Source organism: Armigeres subalbatus, chromosome 3 (assembly GCF_024139115.2).
Source record: "Armigeres subalbatus isolate Guangzhou_Male chromosome 3, GZ_Asu_2, whole genome shotgun sequence".
NCBI classification, from domain to species: Eukaryota; Metazoa; Arthropoda; class Insecta; order Diptera; family Culicidae; genus Armigeres; species Armigeres subalbatus.
The window spans coordinates 69,357,714-69,369,960 of NC_085141.1; the positions used below are offsets into that span (position 1 = coordinate 69,357,714).

The 12,247-nt window shown below is 37.7% G+C and overlaps 1 protein-coding gene across 2 annotated transcripts in view; it reads right to left on the bottom strand.

Annotated features, from left to right (window-relative positions):
* LOC134225610 (connectin-like) overlaps positions 1 to 12,247 on the bottom strand; it is a 235,996-nt gene that overhangs the window by 196,061 nt on the left and 27,688 nt on the right. Inside the window, exon 2 of one of the 2 annotated variants that reach the window (XM_062705814.1) lies at positions 9,654 to 9,739. The exons of the other annotated variant lie outside the window; for it this stretch is intronic. The gene's annotated coding sequence lies outside the window, so the exon portion shown is untranslated. The remainder of the gene's footprint in view (positions 1 to 9,653; positions 9,740 to 12,247) is intronic. 2 annotated transcript variants of the gene reach the window in all.

Consider the following 12,247-nt stretch of genomic DNA (forward strand, 5'->3'; position numbering starts at 1 on the left):
CTGTGCTCGGACTTCGAACAGTGGCAAGTCACTATTTTTAAGAAAAATCAAGGGCTCCTCCGGGGCCGGTGGAACGGTTCTGCTCCCCTGAAAGAGCAGGGCGGGTTTCCACTGTTTGTCAGTGGTGGTCAAAATTTCTTATCCGCGGTAACACACTGAAAGCACTGGCTATCGACAGGAAGCTGGATTTGACGGTTTCTTAGCGGGACGTTCGTACCAAATAATGTCTGTGGTTGGTAACAATCGATTTTATCCCAAGCAGGATTAGGAAAATTACAAACTTTCTTGCTTCAAAACTTACGGGTTAATCACTTCCAAATTGGTAGTGTGTCGTCTACCGAATGATCATCGCTTATCCCTTATTTTGGCTTTCTCTCAATTCCCTGTAGCTAGGATTACCCAGTGTGGGTTAACGGCGAACATTTCCGCATCGCCATTGTAGCTTACTTTTGATAGCCAAATCCAGCTGCCACCCACAGGATAGAGATACATCTTTCATGCATTGCTCGCCCGTTTGAAATGACGGTTGCTTACTCTTGAAAAAAAAATCAAACCCACCATCATACTAATCAAACTCTTAAAGAAGGTATTACAGTGGACTCTCTACATATATTTCGATATCTCTCCCTATGTCGATGGTTTCCTCGGTCTCTTCCATCTACATACATTTTGGCTTGCTACATCTCGATAACCTCCCTAAATCGATGTGTTCTAGTCAAATTTTGTTCTGGATTATTTCTCCCTAATGTCGATATATTCAAATTTGTTGGCTACTAGACCATCTTTGAACCTAGGCTTTGAACAATAACAAATACATCAAAACAAGAGATGATATTTGTTTTGTTGTCGTTTTTCATAGCAACGAGCTTTTTACGATCTAGAATCCATTTCAATTTTCCTTTCATTCCTCGATCTCTCCTTATCTCGATCGTCCCTTCACTTGCGAGATGTGGAGAGGCGATTGAACATCCAGTCTTTCCTTGATCCGGGCAAACGCTTACTTTTAAAGAAGGGATCATAGCTACCATTTCCTTTATCCGGGCAACTAAATGTCAATCAACGAAATGTCCCAAAGCGCACTATGGGAAGTATAATAAATTATTTACATTGATATAATAAATTTTTGAACTTGTCCCAAACAAATTATAGATTGCAGGGTATTTTCCCATCGATCAAATATTTCGATATTTTTGCAGGTTTTCAATTTTTCTATATTTCTCCAGGGTCTCAAGAAGTTTCCGTTTGCTCTGGCGAATAAAATCTCATTAGCTTCCGTATTCGTTTCTTTCGCTGCTGATTGAACTTCCTCATGTTCACTGCATTTCTCCAATCAGTTCATCCATGTATTTTGTAGATGGATATGGGAATCGGGAATCTCGATAGCTGGTTGATGTTTGTAATGCGGACCAAAGGACCATCTATTATCTTTGATTCTCTTTGTTAAAAATCACATTTCTGCTGCTTCGAACCGCTAGAAATTACTTCATGAAACTGAACTCAGGAACGATAACTATAGAGTTGAAAAGGCATTAAACAACAAAAAGGCCTCAATTATTCAGGATAGTAAACTTTGAATTATGTAGTAAGTAGATTTGGTGTTGTTCGTCACAGAAATTTACAACCGTATCCGTAAAGAGTGTTGTCCTACATCTTTTGCAGAAAACTCAGTTTTTTTTTAAGGTAAACTGGGGGAAGTTCAAAATTCGATAGTTCTTGTTAAAATTAGTGTAAAATCAATTTAAATGAGCTAAATTTAATCAATCATTATAGACTAACGTTAGATTATGCTAAATTGCTTCCTAAACAAGTTTTTATACGTCCAAAATGTGTCGTTGATTGATGATAGGCTGCTGAACCTATATTTGGCGCTGTAGGCATAAAACACGATGATAAATTTTCACTCAATATGGACATGAAGAAAGTTTTTGTTACAAAACCTTTTTTACCTTAAATATGTCACAGCCTCACAGGAACATTCACTTGCGAGATGTGGAGAGGCGATTGAACATCCAGTCTTTCCTTGATCCGGGCAAACGCTTACTTTTAAAGAAGGGATCATAGCTACCATTTCCTTTATCCGGGCAACTAAATGTCAATCAACGAAATGTCCCAAAGCGCACTATGGGAAGTATAATAAATTATTTACATTGATATAATAAATTTTTGAACTTGTCCCAAACAAATTATAGATTGCAGGGTATTTTCCCATCGATCAAATATTTCGATATTTTTGCAGGTTTTCAATTTTTCTATATTTCTCCAGGGTCTCAAGAAGTTTCCGTTTGCTCTGGCGAATAAAATCTCATTAGCTTCCGTATTCGTTTCTTTCGCTGCTGATTGAACTTCCTCATGTTCACTGCATTTCTCCAATCAGTTCATCCATGTATTTTGTAGATGGATATGGGAATCGGGAATCTCGATAGCTGGTTGATGTTTGTAATGCGGACCAAAGGACCATCTACCGATACGAAGCAGAACAAGGATCATTTTTCAAGTACTATCAGCGAAAAGACATTCAGAAGAAATACTTTAATTTTGTTTGATGTATAATAGATGTGAATAATATTTAGATTGATCTGATCGTAATCCCGTAATGAAATAGAATTCAAGTACTTTTATGTTTTAAGATGCTTTTTCAAGTATTGATATTTTGCGCTGTTAGATCTAAGCATATGCGGTATTTCGAAAAATTTCGTTTCAGGTGGTTCGAAACGAAATTCCGCGGAATTTCGCGGAATTTGAGCATGGCGAAATCTGATTTCTTCATTTCGTTTCGTTTCGTAAAATTACAAAAAATTCGCAAGAAAAAACCAGCTTTTCACGAAATTTAACGGAATTCCGCGGAATTTCGAAACAAATTTAAACTTAAACCATACTTTATATTAGCAAAAAATTTTGGCTGCGCCGCTGAACTAAATCATAAAACTATTTTCAAAAACTTATGTTATACAATTTTTTCTATTAACGCTTACTTCTTCTTCTTCAATGGTTCTACATTCCAACTGGAACTTTTGTCTTGTTCGAAAAATTGCTGGACAACGGCATAACAGATGCTCCGAGTATTCTTTTTCTATGTCACAGAAGCGACATAGATCATTTTGAAGTTTTCCTATAAGCTTCAAATGATATCGACTCGGACAATGACCTGTAATGAGACCCGTATAAGTGCTTAGGTCTCTTCTAGAGAATTCTAAGATGTTGCGAGTCATGGAAACATTTGGAGTGATAAAGCGTTTCGATTGCCTGGCATTAGTTGCGTTCCTAGAATTGGTTTCTATTTTCATAGATTTCCATACCTTCATACGGAGAGAAGAAGTTGGTAAGCTGCAAAAAGGTTCCGGTCCTGTAAACCGACTTGATGATCCGAGTCTCGCCAGCATATCGGCTTTTTCGTTACCATCTATTCCACAGTGTCCTGGAACCCAATATATATTGACTTGGTTCCGACAAGACAATTGCTGAATGCATTCCCAAACTTGTTTTGAAGTGCATGTTGCCGACTTTAGAGCATTCAAAGCTGCTTGGCTGTCGGACATTATGCATATATTTGAGTGTCTGTATATATGAATATTTACAATGTGGATATTAGATAACACTCTAGAATTGCGTGAACTTCCGCTTGGAATATGGATGGCCAACTGCCCATGGGAATCGATATGTCTATCCCAGGGCCAGTAACTCCTGATCCCACTTGGTTGTTCAATTTTGAATCATCAGTATAAAAGGTAATTGATCCTGAACGAAGTGTTGGTCCTCCATTCAACCATGTTTTGCGTCCAGGATCAATTACTTTGAACAGTCTATTGAAATTGTACTTTTTCTCCATCCAGTCTTCATTGTTTATTACTAGGGAGTTTATACTGAAGTTTTTTAGAATGCTAAGATGACCCTTAGGGCCGATGTCCACGTAGCGGTTTTTCAAGCTGCGTTGACACAGCGTTATTCGGCGTTGAATCAGGCTGGGAATGCACACGACAAGCGGTAATTTTCCGCAAAACTTCTAACGTCAAACCTATCTGTCACGCCAAATGTCATCCGCCTGCCAGCTGTTGTCAGTCTGTCATTTTTCATTCTCTTCCAATATGAATCGAGTTCTCCGTTCACATATTGTCGGCGTAGAACCAACTTAGAATTCGGAAGTGGGGAAGTCGTGATGATAGACTAGTGAAAGTCACTCAGTATTATTTCAAAATAAAAAAATTCAATTAATGCTTTTTAGTAGAATAAAAAAACACACACTCTAGATTTAAAAGTCACCCATTACTTCTAAACTGGGTACTGCGGATAGAGCCGCTTTTTTGCTCTCAAGCGAGTAGAGGGATGTTTTTAAATCAATTCCATAAGCAAAATTATTTTGCAGTTGCTTGGCTGTCAAAAATTTCCCGCTCTTCGAATTTCTCTTTCTACGCTGCATAAGGGCGCACAAATGCGCGAGACTCTACATGACTTTACGATGGTTTTCATACATTCCTGCTCCAATCAGCTGTTGTATCTGTTAAATTAGTAACGAGTGCTTTTTAATTGCATTCCTACTAATTGTTCACTTGAAATATAATGCGAAAATATTTGTTACAAAGAATAAAAACTCAATCTAAGTTTATTTTTTTTTTCCCAAAAAATAACAATACTTCTCAATATAGGATCTGAAACGAACATAACCACAATCTTCAATGTTTGGCTCCGGCACAATAGAAAAGTTTGGCTTCAGTTTGACAACCAAATCGATTCTATTCGCACCACCCAGCTTCTACAATGAAAAGTTTGAACTTTCTAAATTAATTGTAGAGCTGTGAAATTGAAATCGTGTCGCACAATTCGATTGTTTGAATAAACACGCTTTCAATACAGAGAGACAGATATTTGGCATCGCTTTGCTTCATCCCAATGTGTTTTCTACAATCATAATAAATGAATATTAATACAATTTCATAATGTTGCTCATTCTTTATTTCCAACTTAAATTTATTACTTCATAGGAGGAGATTAATCTTGAATAATAGTGGATTCAGGCATTCAATTGTTCTTGTCTTGAATTGAGCATCTGTAGCGTTTGGGGTACGAATTTTATTAGTTCCATTTATCGGCGAATAATTTGTTCCGGAATAAAAAATCATTAAACATTTTGGTCAGATACTGCAGTCGCTCCTAGAAGAAACGCATTAGTCCCAGAGTCTTACTGTAGCTCGCCATCCCTTTATCTGATCTCGTTTCTTCTTGCAATGCAATCCACATTATTTGACGCCATCCTTCCGTTGACATTCCTAAAAACATGAACATATATCAGCAATAGAAAAGCCATAGGAACCTCGGTATCGCCTTCCTACAGGGTCCCGCGGAGTGCACTTTGTTTGTTGAATTTTGCCTGCTCTGTCATTCAACCCAAAACTGCCACATCACCGTCTGTTCGGAAATCAATTTATTCTGATAAAGTTGGTACAATTAACATCACAACACTATCTTGTACATACTTCCGTTGACTTTGACTCTATCCACCAGCATGGGATGGTTGCTTGTCTTGTCAGTTCTTTCCAAAGGTGTTTTGACCGCGACTGGTACTAACACAGGAACGAAAGAAACACTTACCGCTTCGAACTATTACAATTGCTATTATTTTAAAAAGCTAGATTTGAAAAGTGTTGCAATTTGCAAAGTAATTTGCGAAACCAAAATGAATTGATTTGCGAAGTATTTTTGTTTGTTTTGATTTCGCTCTGACACATTCTTTCACATCACAGATTTCCCCATTAGAAATCTTGTTGGAATGAAAAAGAATAGAGAAATGTCAAAAAAATACTCGCGTGCACGCTGCGTTCCTGTGGGGAATTGCGGTGACTTTGCGGTAACTCTCGCCGCAAATTAGACGCGTGTCGACGCCGCGTTAACGCAAATGCGTGTGCATGATTCTATTTGATGTTGGGTACTTCCTACCGCAATTGCGTTGACGCTGCGTGCACGCTAGTTCAAAACCGCTACGTGGACATCGGCCCTTAAGGTCACTTCCTAAGAGGTTTTCGGATCTTCTGGTCCTCAAGGCAATCTTTTCAACTTCTTATTGTACAATTTGATGTAGAGGAAGCATGTACAGTAAAGCATTTAGTGCACTCGATAGTGTACTGCTCATTGCATCTGTAATTCAGATAGTCGCTAATCGTTGAAGTTTTTCGAGTTTCATCTGAGCATTCTTCTCTTTCGTCTTTGGCCACCAGACCAACGAACCATAGGTAATTCTTGGTTTTACTATAGCTGAATATATCCAATGGATCATTTTCGGCTTAAGTCCCCATTGCCTACCAAAAGTTCGTTTACTGATCCATAGAGCATTAACACAAAACAATGACGTGTTCTAAATGCATGTTCCATTTAAGTTTGCTATCAAGAACTACGCCAAGAAATTTGACTGTATTCGAAAGTTCCAATCGTGTACCTTTCAATATCATGTTGTTCAGTGAGAATTTCCTCCTACGCGTGACGGGCACAATAGTGGTTTTGGAAGGATTTACACTCAATCCTTCTCTATCGCACCACGTGGAGACCGCTTAAGAGTTAAGAAGGCCCTAAGGAATAAATTGACTGTAAGCGCATGACCGGCATCATTACTGGACATGAATTGGAAACTCCGAAGCAAGTGAATAACTTTTTTTAGAAAATTCAGGTGAAATTAGGTTTTTAGCGAAATTTGAAAAAAAAATCAACAATTTCTATATATTCATATACTTTCTAATATAAAACTGAACTGATTGATCAAATTCGGGAGAACACGCTCCATGTATTGCTTTGAAAGCGGCAATCACAGATTTATCACAGACTACCGTGGGGCATCGAAATCCGTACACTTAAGCACCTTAGTATATGAAAAAGTCATTAGAAAATAGAAATCGAATGTAAATAAAACATTTGTCATCAACACAGGAGCATGGAGGCTTCTACTTTTGAACTGTTTCATATTAACTCATTAAAAACTACGAAAAACATGATAAAATAATGAAATAAATCAACTACTCCTGACTCGAAATCCGTCCACCGTGGACGGATTTCGAATCAAAGGATCAAAATCCGTACAGCTATTTTTTAACTAAATATTTGAATTGAAACAGTCTGATTGACTGAACTACCACTGTAAATAGTTCGATACGCACCTTGAGAAGCGATCCCTTCGATTTGTATTCCCCTGATCTTATGAAATGATTTGCAATAAGCAATAAAAACAAAGTTACTTTTAGTGCAATTATACTCTACCCGAAAACAAAATGGCGGCACAAACTCCGCGTTTGGTGGGTGGAGATTAGTTTTTGATTTTTGTTGCTTTAATTGCAAAGCCTTCTTTGCAATTCTATGCCCTAAAAGCTTACTGCCAAGAATCTGAACAGGATACGATTAATTATTTCTACATTAATTGCCTTTAACCCCCTTTAATTTATTGATATCTCATGAGGTGGACGGATTTCGATGCTGTACGGATTTCGGTCCCGCACGGTACTTATTCTCTTATTATAACTCTATTTATCGCAAAACAGTTATTTGACTTTGAAAAGTAAAATCGAAAATCCGTACATAATATAAAACAACTTTAATAAAAATTCCGCGGAAAAAAAATAAAATTTCGTTTCGTTTCGAAAAATTTCGAATTAAATGGACCCTGGTTTCGTATCGTTTCGAAAACTCGAAAGTAAATCTATATTTAGTTTCGTTTCGAATCAACATAGACATTTTGAATTTTGTTTCGTTTCGTTTCGTTAGGAAAAAGTGTGTTATCGCATACCCTTAGTTAGATCCAATCACAGCTTTATTTTCAAATTTGATGTATTTTGCGTTAGTATGTTATTTTCTCTAAAAAAATCATCTAAACCTCATTTTAACTAGGAGGCAATACAAAACAAATTCTATCAATTAAATGAACCACGTTTCGTTTTGAAAAGACAAATTCAATCAAAAAATCCTTAACTAGGGACACGGCAGGTACCTGTATGCGTTCATCGTCATAGGGGCTAAAACCAACGAAAGCAACGTCCATTTGCTAGAACTCCACTACTGCAGAACGTTTCTCCTGAGCTTACGATTTGGTACGGATGAGTTTGGCAAAAAAGCGTCTCTTCTATTGATTTTCGAGATTATGACGAAAAACGAAAATGACTACCCTTACCCTAGTTATCCATTTTACTAAAAAAGCTTATTACCGACCGACTAAATTTCCATTCAGCTAAATGTCCCATCGACTGAATGTCCATTCGACTAAATGTTCATTCTAATAAATGGTCATTCAACTAAAAGCTCATTCGACTAAATGTACTTTCAACAAGATGTCCTTTCGACTAAATGTCCATTCGACCAAATGTCATTCGATTAAACGTCATTCGACGAACAGTCCCTCAGCCAGTCAATCAACTAATTAAATGTACACAAAAAGCTTATGACAAGTATCCGTTATGATAAATGTCTCTCGCTTTTGACGTTGTTTACAATTACCTATGCCATTTGAACCAAATAACTGCAGAAATTCAAAGAAATAATCCGTCTAAATAAAAAAAATCCTGTGAAAACTCTACGAAATTTCTGGGTCTAATTCTAAGTGATTTCCTGTAGAAATTTTAAATGAATGTCCCGTTGAAATTTGAGGAAATCCTCTTGAAAATTTGAAGGAATTTCCCGTGGAAACTCGAAGGAATTTCCCGTGAAAATTTAAAAGGAAATCCCGTGGAAATCCTGCAGAACATAGAAGGATTTTCGCATTCGGAAGAAATTCCCGTGGTAAATTGTGGAAATATTCAAAGAAATTTTCTGTGCAAAATCGAAGGAATTTCCCTCGAAAATTAGGAGAACTTCGAAGAAATTATCCATGGACAATTTAAAGGATATTCCCGTAGAAATTCTTGAAAATATTTCATAGAATTACCCGCGTAAAATCGGAGGAAATTTCTCATGGAACTTCGAGGGTATTTTCCGTGGAAATTCAATGAAGAACCACCGGAACGTGGTGTTTGTTACTTCAAAGCATCGTACTGTACCGTCGTTGAACTGTAGATGCCTGCTGTATTCAACTTCTGCTGGTGCATTCAACCCCACTCTCATCCACTTATGGTCTACTACGCCTGGTACCGACCCTATTCACATTCGAATGGAATGCGTTTCTGGTCGGATAGGTGAGTGCAGTTTTGAACTCTTTATGATGTTGATTGGCACGCACCAACAGAGAAGCACATTGGATTGGTTGTTCCACATTACACGCAACGCACCCATTATGTGGCGGTGCTAAATGTGGCAGATTCGCGGTATGCTTGCGTGGGGTTATAATGCTTTGATGTTGTGAGGAGATCCTGATACTGCGCGATGTATCGATGTAACATTACTCGTTTGATTATATTGGAAATTAAAACAACATTAAGGTATTTTCTGGCTTATTGAGCTTGTAATTAGCTTTGTAGCATAAATGCAGACGATCACTGGTTCAATTGAAAGATGATCTGGAGGTACCATGGAACAAATCTCAATCAATAGTCGATTTGTAAACATGAACATATTTTTTCGCGCTAAAGATCGTATTCATAATTCCGAAAAAGTATCCTAACGCCATTCACCTTAACTCTCACCTCGCTCGCATTCGAAGTAGCATACAACCAATCAATAAATCAACGATGGAAGCCACTTTGCATTCATACCTGTCAGCGTTAAATAAATAACGACAAATTGCTTGTCCGTCCGCGGTGCCACTTCTTCAGCTACTCGAGACCCGTTCCCGTCTGGCCTGTAAAGAAAACAGAAGGAAAAAACAATCAGTTCTCGGCACAACGGATGTGTGACTCCACAGTGCTCCGAGGCTCGGTCGGTGGGAAGATAAAAAGTCACACATACGGGGCACAACAGAAGCCGCTTTATTGCAGCCACGGTACCCCGAGACTTTGCAGCCATGAAACGTCATATACATGTAAATGTCGACAGGGAGGGATCCGGTGCAGGAGAATCTTGATCATCAAATATTAACACCAAGTGTGATGTAACCCAGTCATGACCAAATCAGAGCGGGCAGCAGATTATTAAGGGTGGCCGAGTATGTCGTGTGGAAAACTGGAATTAGAACAAAGCGTCCGTTCATTATGCTCCGGCCGTGCCGTGCGTGCTTCTACCCCAGCACACCTCACGGCGGCGCAACAATTACAACTGCTGCCGAGAGCAAAGAATGAGGTTGACACAATTTGATATATGGTACTCCGGGGTTGGTTTTTGCGGTTCATGGGATTTCGTTTTGGGTGCCTCATTGCGTGTTCTCGACGAACGAGGGCGGAGGTTTCCGAGGAAATGACTACTTTTTTGTCGATTTGTATAGTTTCTTTGTTCTCATATAGAATTTTCGGTAGTACGTGATAAGGAGAGCACATGCGTTTCCCACGCATTACTGAATCACTTTTGTTGGGGCTACGGCTGCCAAGTGTTGAAATTGCGTGGAACTATCCAGCCACGAATTGTCCTTAAGTGGCAGGCCTGGAATTATCTTTGATTCTCTTTGTTAAAAATCACATTTCTGCTGCTTCGAACCGCTAGAAATTACTTCATGAAACTGAACTCAGGAACGATAACTATAGAGTTGAAAAGGCATTAAACAACAAAAAGGCCTCAATTATTCAGGATAGTAAACTTTGAATTATGTAGTAAGTAGATTTGGTGTTGTTCGTCACAGAAATTTACAACCGTATCCGTAAAGAGTGTTGTCCTACATCTTTTGCAGAAAACTCAGTTTTTTTTTAAGGTAAACTGGGGGAAGTTCAAAATTCGATAGTTCTTGTTAAAATTAGTGTAAAATCAATTTAAATGAGCTAAATTTAATCAATCATTATAGACTAACGTTAGATTATGCTAAATTGCTTCCTAAACAAGTTTTTATACGTCCAAAATGTGTCGTTGATTGATGATAGGCTGCTGAACCTATATTTGGCGCTGTAGGCATAAAACACGATGATAAATTTTCACTCAATATGGACATGAAGAAAGTTTTTGTTACAAAACCTTTTTTACCTTAAATATGTCACAGCCTCACAGGAACATTATTTCCAGAAATGTTAGATAATTAAAATACCTATCTGCAGAAAAAATTTCATCGATTTCTGAGCTTAGGTTTTTTTGTAATATACCCGATTCTTTTTTACACGGGGGATGCGTTCCGTGTAAAAAAAGTTTTCAGTTCAAAATTCGAAAATGCGTGTAAAAAAAGTTTTATGATTTCTCGACGAATCATGCAAAATGGAGCAAAAATTGTATGGTATTTTTTATACACGGCCGTGTAAAAAAATCCGTGTAAAAACAGAATCGGGGGTATCGATTTTAATTTTTGAAACTATTTTTTTTTCAGTGTGGAAATCGGTTTTTTATTTTATGGTTATTTTTCCAAAAAACTTCAGGGAATTTCACGACAGTCCGCCATACAACACTTTTTTGTAGGTCTCCTAACTTTAGAGTTACATCGATTTAAAAAAAATCCATGAAAAAAATTAGGCCCTCATCAAATGTTACTCTTGACAATTTAAAAAAATAAGTATGCAGAGTAGCTTAGAAATACCATATCTTTATGCCCTCCAAGTTTCATTCGATTCTGAGATGGTGCTGCCAACCGCTGGTCGAGTTGGCGCGAAATTCGTCAATTTGGCAATCATTCGGAGATGGCGCGATGATCATTTACGTATAAAACGCAGTCCAAAAGTGACTGTCAAACGTTTTGGCTACGTTAGACGGTTGCTAATCAGTTGCGTCCGTATGATTGTACCCCGTTTGGCATAATGATCGTTTGGCATAACGGCCATTTGACATAATAATCGTTTTGTATAATGGTCATTTGGCATAATTTGCTATTAAAGCTTTGTGATTGATGAATAACATTTACCCATTCAGCTTCGTTGATTCTACTATGAAACATTAGAGGCATGTTGTACGACGCAGCAAAATAACAATAAAGAAGGTTCCTGTAAAAGAAGAAATATTTCAAATGTTGACACATCTACTAAAAAGATAAATCTTCTTTGAATTAACTAGACATTGGTGGCTTATTTTCTTATTTTACATGTAAGGAAAGCCTGCTAATTGTGCATTCTTTTTATTAGTTCTTCTTCTTCTTCTTCAATGGCTCTTCATTCCAACTGGAACTTCGCCTGCTTTTCAACTTAGTTCTATTTAAGCATTTTCTCAGTGCTTAACTAATAATTTCTATTTGTCGATCTTATTTAACTTCGGCGCCATATATGCTTCATGCCTACCTTACCTTTTC